This window comes from Lepus europaeus, chromosome 10, assembly GCF_033115175.1.
Source record: "Lepus europaeus isolate LE1 chromosome 10, mLepTim1.pri, whole genome shotgun sequence".
NCBI classification, from domain to species: domain Eukaryota; kingdom Metazoa; phylum Chordata; class Mammalia; order Lagomorpha; family Leporidae; genus Lepus; species Lepus europaeus.
Window position 1 is genome coordinate 9,040,124 of NC_084836.1, and position 10,035 is coordinate 9,050,158.

Here is a 10,035-nt window from a genome sequence, read left to right on the forward strand (position 1 = left end):
GGCAGGGAGGTAATGAGGGGGAAACGGCGGGGGTTTCGGGGGGAGATGGAGGCCTTGAGAGCAGAGCCCAGGGAGGCAAAAGGAAGGGGCACACGGACTCACAGGTGGCAGGAGCCAGGGCCAGGGAGGACGTGAAAGAGAGGGGCCTGAGAGCCTGAGCAATCAGCTGTGGGCTCAAAATCAAGAGCCCGCCCCCGCCAAGAGAGGAGGCTGGGGACAGAAAGGGGGAACAATGGGGGGAGAGAGAGAACAGGCACAGACAGAAGTGGAAAGAATAGGAGAAAGAGGCCGGCGCCGCGGCTCCATAGGCTAATCCTCCACCTGCGGCACTGGCACCCCAGGTTCTAGTCCCAGTTGGGGCGCTGGATTCTGTCCCCGTTGCCCCTCTTCCAGTCCAGCTCTCTGCTGTGGCCCGGGAGGGCAGTGGAGGATGGCCCAAGTGCTTGGGCCCTGCACCCGCATGGGAGACCAGGAGAAGGACCTGGCTCCTGGCTTCGGATCAGCGTGCTGCGCCGCCGGCCGCAGCAGCCATTGGAGGGTGAACCAATGGCAAAGGAAGACCTTTCTCTCTGTCTCTCTCTCTGTTCACTGTCCACTCTGCCTGTCAAAAATAAAAATAAAAATAAAAAGAATAGGAGAAAGAAAGGTCAGGAGGAAGAGACTTTTAAAAGATTTATTTATTTGTGAGAGAGAGAGAGAGATCGCCCATCCTCTGGTTCCCTCTCCCAAATAGCAGCAACAGTGAGGGCTGGGCCAGGTCAAAGCTAGCAGCCAGGAGCCAGGAGCTTCATCCGGGACTCCCACACGGGCACAGGGGCCCAAGCACTGGGGCCATCCTCCGCTGCTTTCCCAGATGCATCAGCAGGGAGCTGGATTGCAAGTGGAGCAGCCGAGACTGGAACAGCGTCCAATACGGGCTGCCGGTGCTGCAGGCAGCTCAACCTGCTGCGCCACGACACCCACCCAGGAGGAAGACGCCCTCTAAAGAGGGAGAAGGGAAGAGAAACCAAGACTGGAGGGGAGACCTACCGGGCTCCTCTGTGCAGCACCCTGCTCCCTGGGGCCTGCACACCCACTGTGCACCAGCACCACAGAAGGGTGGCAGTCACAGCAGCCTTGCCACCCTGAGCAGGGACATGGCAGTGAGGAAGGTGCCAGAGAAGCCAAGGAGTGGCCTGCTGAGATTGGGGGAGGGGCTTAAATAGTGCCCCTATCAGGTGCAGCACAATTACAGAAGGGCTCCCTTGGGGCTGGCACTGTGGCGTAGCGGGTACCTGCGACTCCAGCAACCCATATGGGCACTAGTTCATTTCCTAGCGGCTCCACTTCTGATCCAGCTCCCGGCTATGGCCTGGGAAAGCAGTGGAGGATGGCCCGAGTGCTTGAGTCTCTGCACCCACGTGGGAGACCTGGATAAAGCTCCTGGCTCCTGGCTTCAGGCTGGCTCAGCCTTGGCTATTGCAGCCATTTGGGGGAATGAACCAGCAGATGGAAGACCTCTCTCTCTCTCCCTCTCTCTCTCTGTAACTCTGCTTTTCAAATAAATAAATATTTAATTTAAAAAATACCGATTCCCACCCAAATCTGCAACTCCTAATGGGACCTGGGAACCAGCTCTCCAGAAGCTCAGTGCGATGCCAAAGGCCACCGTGGAGGAAGAGGAGGACGAGGAGGACGGTGGCCAGAGAGGGGCCATCCCCCCGCCCCGCCCCGCACAGGGGCACAAAGCAATTCCCAGCAGAGCTCAGCCTTCCAGCGAGGCCTCCCTGGGGCTCCTCTTTCCCTGGGGCAGGGCTGCAGAGTGGCTCTGCCCAGCACCAGGCACTCCGAAGTGGCCAGTGCCCTCTCCCCGTCCCTCTGTCGTGCCAGCCTCTCCAGCAGCTGCCAGGGCAGTCGCCATCCTGTGCCCCAGAAATCAAATGGAGGAGAGGAAGGCATTTGGCCAGAATGGGATTTCTTCCTCCGCTTCCCCACCCCCGTCCCCCGAGTGCCAAGGCCTGCGGCTGCACGTTCTCGCCAGTGATGGGGGCGGAGGGTGGGGCAGGAGGGTTGGGGGGAGGACAGGGTGCTTCCTGTCCCCTCCTGGCCCTGCCTCCCTGGGCTCAGGGCTGGGTCCCCTGGGGCGGTGGTGTCTCAAGCTGACAGATCTGCCCTGTCCCTTCCTGCCTGCTGGGGAAGGGGTGGGGCTGGCCCAGCTCCCCTGCCTCCTCTCCTCCCCTTCCCCAGGTCCTCAGGGGCCTGACCCCTCAGGGGCTCCCAGCCAGAAGGAAGAGCGCTAGATTGGGGATCAGGACCCTGCCCCGTCACACACAAGGCCTTGGACAAGCTCCTCTCTCGAACCCCCAGCCTCCTCCTGGCTCGCATCGGCGCTCCCGTGAAACTACTTTCATTCATTCGTCCATGCACTAGGCCGATGCACAAGGTCGCTGGGAGGAAGGCAGTGGCTGCTTGTACAGAACCCTGACCCCGAAGCAGTGCTGGGAAGGGAGCTGCAGGTGCACACAGGCTCCCACCACCTGGGAGGTGACCGTGGGAGGGGCTCGGTGGTGGGAAGCAGCTTCCTGACTTGGAGGAGGTAGAAGCAGCCACCCTGGCTGGAGGGTGGGGCCAGGCCATGCTGGCCCGCCCCACCCACCCCAAGATTTGGGATTTTTGTCCTAGAGCCAGCAGAGGGGAGTATTTATTTGCTCTGCCACTCAAAGTTTTATTTATTTATTTATTGTTTCCTGTGTGCATGGGTGCCTGCTGCACCTGCTGCTTTAGAAGCAATGCAGAAATGGCTGTGGGGGAGGGGAGGCTAACGCGGGGGGGCGGGGGAAGCCTGCTGGGGAGCAGGGGTTTTGAGTGAGTTGTCGCCCTGGTTGATGAGGTGCCACAAGCACTTATCGAGAACCCGCTGTGTGCTCACAAATCCAGCCCCGAGCAGAACCCTTAGAGCCCACTGCTAAACCTGAGCCAGCCCCTGGAGATGTCGGAGGGCCACTCCCAGATTGTACAGATACAGGGAGGTGACCAGAGAGGGCGGCTGGCTTCCGCAGGGTCACACAGTAAGAGCGGAGACCCTGGCAGAGTTGGGAACTGCTCCTCCCATTGCAATTGCCAAAACCAAGTCACTGACCCTTGATCCCAGCCATCTAGACCCAAACCGAAAACATTCAAGCTCCCTGCTTTCTCAACTTGACACCTGGCAGGGAGGGGGGACAATTGCAAAATACCTGTGCACAGAGGAGCAGACACAGCCGCAGGTGGCCTCAGACCCACCCCCAGGCCTGTGCCCCGGGGCCCTGTTCCTTCACCCCAGTAGGGAAGAGATTTCCCTGGGTCTTGTGATATCTAAGACATTACCAGATCCGAATCACGAGCCATCCTACCTGGAGACGCTGGACACTGACCGGAGCTGAGATGGCGGAGAGGAGGTGGCCCTGGGTGCCCTGTGCTGAGCAGCGGCCGTCCCTCGGCTCTTGTCTTTGCCACGTTCCCGTGAGGCGGGTACTGCTATCCTTGTTTTACAAATGACCAGACTAAGGTGCAGGCAGATGGTGTAACTTGGCTCCATCCTACTGCCGTAAATGGGGCAAGGGCCGGCCTTGAACTCCCGCGTCTGCTCCAGGTCTCACGGTCACTCAGCTCCCCTTTTCGTTACAACGTGACATCACCCAGGAAGGAGAGGGTATCGCCGGGAGGGCTTTGGAGCTCACAGAAAGCCTGGAATCCTACTGGGTCACCCCATTTTTCACTCCTGCAGACACAGCTAAGCCACAGGGGAGCAGGTGTCCCCGGCTCACTCTGGCTCAGCCTGGTGCTGGTGATACCACTCTCTTGGGGCCAGCATTGTGGCGCAGTGGGGTAACTCGCTGCCTGCAGCACCAGCATCCCACAGAAGGAGCCCCAGTTTGAGTCCCAGCTGCTCTGCTTCTGATCCAGCTCCCTGCTCACACACCTGGGAAAGCAGTGGAAGATGGCCCAAGCCCTGACCCTCACATGGGAGACCCGGATGGAGTTCCCGGCTTCTGGCTTGGGCCTGGCCCAGCCCCAGGTGTTGTGGCCATTTGGGGAGTGAACCAGCGAAGGGAAGAGCTCACTCTCTCCCTGTTTCTCCCCCTCTGCCTTTCAAATAACTATGTTGTTTCTTAAGGCCACCTCCCCCTTTCTTTCTTCCCTCTGCCTTCACCAGTCTCTCAGTCTGCGCCCGGGGAACATGTGGGTGGGCACACTCCTGGCTCACGCAGAAACCCCTGGAAGACAAGGCAGCGCTCGCCTGCCTTCCTCTCCCCCACCGACAGCAGAGCCTTGCCTGGGGTGTGTCCCTAGGAAGCCTGGGCCCGAAGTCCAGTGGAGATGTCCAGGCCCATGACTGGGCAGTCACGTGACCATTACTCACTTCCGCTTCTGTTTGGTTCAGCAGGACGGTGCCCGAGCCCCTGCCGGGCCAGCTTCCAGGGTCACCGGGGCAGTGGGGGGGACATCTGGCGACAGCATTCACGAGGAGGATAAGCAGAGCTCACGAGAACTTCAGTCATTGGCCAAGGACACACAGCTAATAAGCAGGGTGCTAGCACCCAAGCTCCCGCTCCACACTGAGCTGCCCCCCCACCTACATGGATCGGCTCGCTCGCTCGTTCACCTCCTGTGCACCTTGCACGCACCACATGTCCCACCGGCAGCCCAGCAGGGACAAGGTGCTGCTGGGAAGGTGGGGCAGGGCCTTTGCCAACAGGGAAGATGTCCTGGGGGCGGGGCCCGCAGGAGCGAGTGGCAGCCGGTCAGGCAGGTGCAGGGTGGGTCATGAGGGTCTCAGAGCTCCGAGCTGGCATCACAGGGGGACCGAGGAACGGAAGACGGCGCCCCACCCCCACTTTCCTCTTTGAACTTTGGGAGGGAGCCAGAAGGAAGTAGAAGGCCCAGGGGTTGGAGGTGAGAGACAGGATGGAACACCATGGGTAGGAGGTGAGGACAAGAGGGACACGGGGCCTGGCCGTGTTCTCTGTGGGCCAGGCCCCTGCCCAGGCCTGACACTGCGTACTTTCCCAGGGAAAGGCAAGCTGGGCTGAGCGGAGCTAGAATCAAGGTAGGACAACCTGGTGCTCGGGACGGGGCCACGGTGCTCTCCGGAATAGGGGAAACCAGAGTCCACCAAAAACTCTGCCAGACGTTACGAAAGGGGAGTGCTATGAAGATACATTAGGATGCCACTTTTAAAAGACTTATTTGAAATGGAGAGAGAATCTTCCATCTGCTGGTCCACTCCCCAAATGGCCGGGGCTGGGCCAAGCTGACTCCATCCAGGTCTCCCACACAGGTGCAGGGACCATCTTCCACAGCTTTCCCAGGTACATTAGCAGAGAGCTGGATCGAAAATGGAGCCGCTGGGCCTTGGACCGGCACTCTGATGTGGGACGCTGCTGTTGCAGGTGGTGGCTTAACCTGCTGTGCCACAGCGGCAGCCCCAGGGATGAGGATTTGAACAAAGTCATTTCTTAACTTAGAGCTTTCAACGAGACAACAGGCCCCATGTCTCCCAGAAGAGGAGGCGCAGGGGCAGGCGTTGGCTGCAGCAGCCGAGTTGCGGCTTGGGACGCCCACATCCTGTGTCAAGTGCACGGTTCGTGTCCCAGCTCCTCCACTTCCCATTCTAGCTTCCTGCGAATGAGCACCCCTGGGACGCAGATGATGGCTGGACACTTGAGTCCCTGCAGCCCACAGGAGAGCCGTGACTGAGCTCTGGGCTGCTGCCTTGGGTCTGACCTGCATGCTGAGCTCCAGCCATTTGGAGAGTGAACCAGCAGTAGATTTCTCTCTTGGGGCTGGCGCTGTGGTGCAGTAGGTTAAGCCTCTGAGAGGCCAGCATCCCATGTGGGCGCCGATTCGAGTCCCACTTCCAACCCAACTCCCTGCTAATGGCCTGGGAAAAGCAGTGGAAGATATCCCAAGTGCTTGGGCCCCTGCACTGACGTGGGAGGCCCAGAAGAAGCTCCTGGCATCGGGCTTTGGATTGGCCCTGTTCTGGCTGTTGTGGCCATTTGGGGAGTGACCCAGCAAATGGAAAACCTCTCTGTCTCTCCCTCTCTCTGTGACTCTGCCTCTAAAATAAATAAATCTTAAAAAAAAAAAAAAAAAAAAGATTTCTCTCCCTCCCTCTCTCTGTGCCTCCAGAAAGCAGGGTTTCCCAAATGTACTTGTCAAGGGTCTGAGGTGCCACCTTGAAGGACAGCTCAGGCACTGGCCTCCTGCTTTGCAATATAACTCACGGGCTATCAAATCGGAAATGAGCTCAGATATAATGTGGCCTGACCCCTTTTACAGATGGGGAAACCAAGGCCTGGAAAGGAAAGAAGGTTGCTAGGGCAACACCGGCTCTGCAGCCACTGGGACCGGGCCCCAGCCCTCAGGGCTTCGGGGTCCCAGCTCCAGCCGCCCACTGGGCTGTGCCAGCCTCTGGCTTTCTTTGCAGGTCTCTCCCATCAGGTCAAAGCAGGGTCTAGGGGGTCAGCGCTGTGGTGTAGCAGGTAAGACTGCCACCTGCCGGCATCCCACAGGGGCACGGGTTCAAGTCCGGGCTGCTCCACTTTCAATCCAGCTCCCTGCTAATGTACCTGGGAAAGCAGCGGAAAATGGTTCAAATGCTTGGGACCCTGCACCCACGTGGGAGACCCAGATGAAGCTCCTGGCTTCAGCCTGGCCCGGCCCCGGCCGTTGCGGCCATTTGGGGAGTGAACCAGAAAATGGAAGACCTCTCTCTCTGTGCCTTTCCCTCTCTCTAACTCTGCCTTTCAAATAAGTAAAAAATGAATCTTAAAAAAAAAAAAAGCCGGGGCCCAGCCAGGATCCCACCCACCCCCTGGCCCCGCCGGGCCAGCTCCTGTCCCGTGCCCTCCACAGAAGCCGCCTTCAGAGCAGTCCCAGCAGCCTGGGAGACACCAGGGGGCCCGGGAGACACCAGGAAGGGCTTCCAGCAGCTGCTGGGCTTGGGAGACAGGAACGAGCGGTCTCTGAAGGCCTCTAAGAAGGGGACAGAGGTCAGGCTGCCCGAGGCAACCCCGGGCACTGGCCCCAGCTTCCTTGTTCCCAGTCGGGCTGGGGTGGGGGCAGGGGGCGGGGAGGGGAGGAAGGCTCGGGCACTCGCAGCTGCCTTCCTGGCCCTGGTCTCGGACCCTCAGCTGGGACCAGAAACAGGGGAGGGTGAGCACCCCTGTTGGGACAGGCCCTGGAATGCCATCGGCCTCCAGGCTTCTGCAGGCTGCCCAGTCTTTTCCTCCGGAGAGCAAAACTCAGGGAGGGTGACCGGAGGTGGCGCCGCTCCCCGGGGGGCCGAGACCCATGAGGGAGGCACGGCCTGCCCGCGGTGGCTCTGCCGGGACCTGGACTATGCAGGGAGTGGGAGGCAGCTACAGAGATGGCCCCTCCTCGGCCTCCCCAGGAAACCAGCAGCAGAGAATTCCAGCGCAGGCGCCCAGGAGCGGGGCCCTGAAGAGGGCTCCTGAGCTGGGCGGAAGCAGTGAGCAGGCCTCCAGCAGGCCCAGGGGCAGGGAGACGCACGCTTAGAGGGACGGCAGAGCAAGAGCAAAGCCCAGAAAGCATGGGGGAACGGCCCACCGGGCTATGCCTGGGGTCCAGACCCAACCACCATTAGCTGAACGAGCTCGGGCCCCGCACGGAACCGCGTTGTGCCTGTTTCCTTCGTAGACCGGCAGCACCTCGGAGGGCTGTTGGGAGGGCCAAGTGCTCAGGGAAGCCCTGGAGGTGCCGCCTGCACAGCGAAGACGGTGGCGCCAGGAAGAGGGGGCCCAGCCAAGCACACCCCCCAGTCTGCCGAGGGTGAGCCGGCACCGGCTGCCGGGAGCACACCTGTGCAGGTGAGACCCCCGTCATGCCTTCCCCTCAGGAGCTGTAGGTGAGTATCACTGACAGCTCTCCCCCACCTGAGGATACAGCAGATGGGTAAAATCATCGACATTTACGATAGCCAAGTCCTGAGATGGTGCCGGGGTAACGGGCCCGAGGCCGCTGGGACATCACGGGTATTCCCACCACATCCCAAGCAGAGACGGCAAAGCCTTGTCCAGAGGTGGGGGCTGCACCCAGCAGACATCCAGGGGAGCGACCCCGCCCCAGGCTGACCGGAAGCCACCAGGCCCTTGGCCTGCCCAGTGCACAGCTCCTCTCCTGCCACGTCTGTGCCCTGCAGCTCTGGCCTCCAGCTCTGGGGTCCGTGGCCCCAGCTCCCTCCCTCTCCCCAGCAGAGGGGCCTTCACAGCCTCAGGGCTCTAGAGAGGACTGGCAGGCCCTGGGGCAAGGGGGTGCACCTCACCCCAAGATTCAGAGCTGACCCACTGGGCCCGGGGTCTGGGCTTCTGCGTTTTTCTAAAACTCCACAAGCAATTCTGAAGGCAGCGATGTCGCTTGAGAACCGGTTAGAAATGCAGAGTCTTAGGCCCCCGGCCCACCCTCTGAGACAGTCCTAGGCCAACCAGCTCCACCAACCAGCTCTTACGAGAGGGAGGGTACGAGGGGACAGCAGGACCCCAGGCCACAGCCACACTGAGCTGACCCCTGCTCCGTCTTCTCAGGGGCTCAGCAGGCACACCTGACGCCTACGTGGAGAAACTGAGGCTGGGACAGGGGCTCAACTCAACCAGACCCTTCCCTCGCCGCGCCCCACAGCGGTCTCCCCACCTTCCCATTGGTGTGTTCTGGGGGCCAGGCGGGGGTGATGGGGACCACCCCTGCCCCGTGTCACAGGCCTTCCACAAAGCGGGACCCTAAGGGAGAGGACTCCGGGGCTAAGGGGTTAAAGGTCCCTGCTGGCCGGAGGCAGCTCTGCCAGGCTGTGTGGGCTTCAGGGCTGTGGGTCGGGGTTTCATCTCCTTGCCCCTTCTCGGGGACTGACTCCTGGGGAGATCTGGGACTAGCCTTGAGCGAACCCAGCCTGGATCCTGGGAAGCTCCTGTTCTCCTGGGAGCACTCCCTCGTCCATGGAAGGCAGCCTGAGCCCCACCACGCGCTTGGCCCTAGTGCCCACCTGCACCCCTCCTCACCATGGGCGGATGTGGTTCGGGGTGGGATACAGGGGTCACTAGTGCCCTGAATGTGAGGTGAAGGGATCCCTCACTCCCTGCCCTGCCAGGGCTGAGGTCCCCGTGACTTCAGGCAGGACCCCTCCCTCTTCCCATCTCCCTGCGGGGCTGGGGGGATGGGAGGTGGTCTTCCTCATCCCCTGCTGGACAGAGCTGGGTTCCCAGGGCGTGGAATGGGAAGGAGGGGGAGCCCAGTCGCCAGCATGGTGGACCGGGATGTGCCCGCAGCGCCCCACACCCCCCCACCCCTGACACGCGCGTGCGGCCCTGGTCTTCCTATGGCCCTTCCCCCGCGCCACCTGCCTCACCCAGCACCTCTCAGCAAACAGCCCGGGCACGGCACTGAGGAGAACGGGTGTCTGTGTGCCCCCCCACCGCCGTCTGCTGTGGCTTCTGGGCAGACAGAGTGCGCCCACTGCCACCCCCACCCCCTTGCTGGCACAGCTGGGCCAAGGAGGGTAAGGGGGGCAGGGAGCTGGAGAAAGACCCCACACCCACTTCCTAACTGCGCCGCCGCTGGCTCCCTGCACAGCCGCCCTCCCTGCCCCAGGGGTCTCGGGCCCAGTCACAGGTGCGGCGGGGCGCAGGGAGAGGCCCTTCCCTGGAAGAGGAGGAAGGGGGGGCACGAACAGGGACCCACCGCAAGAGAGACGCCGAGCAGGCGGACAACGGGCGGGCAGCAGCGGAGTCGGAGGCTGCTGCGGGGCAGCCGGGACAGCGGCCCGGCCGGATGCTCGTCCCTCCGTCCCTCTGTCCATCCAGGGCGGCTCCTCTCCGGGCGCTTCTGAGGCCGGGCGGGCGCTGTTAAAAAGCTTTTTATGTGTGTGTGTGTTCATCACATGATTGCCGTTCACCTGTACTTCGAACAAAGACGGCTCACTGTTTCAAGGCCCCGAACAAGAGTCTGGGCACAGGGAAGAGAAGGGAGGCGGGGGGAGGAGGGTTGGCAGCGCCGGGGGTG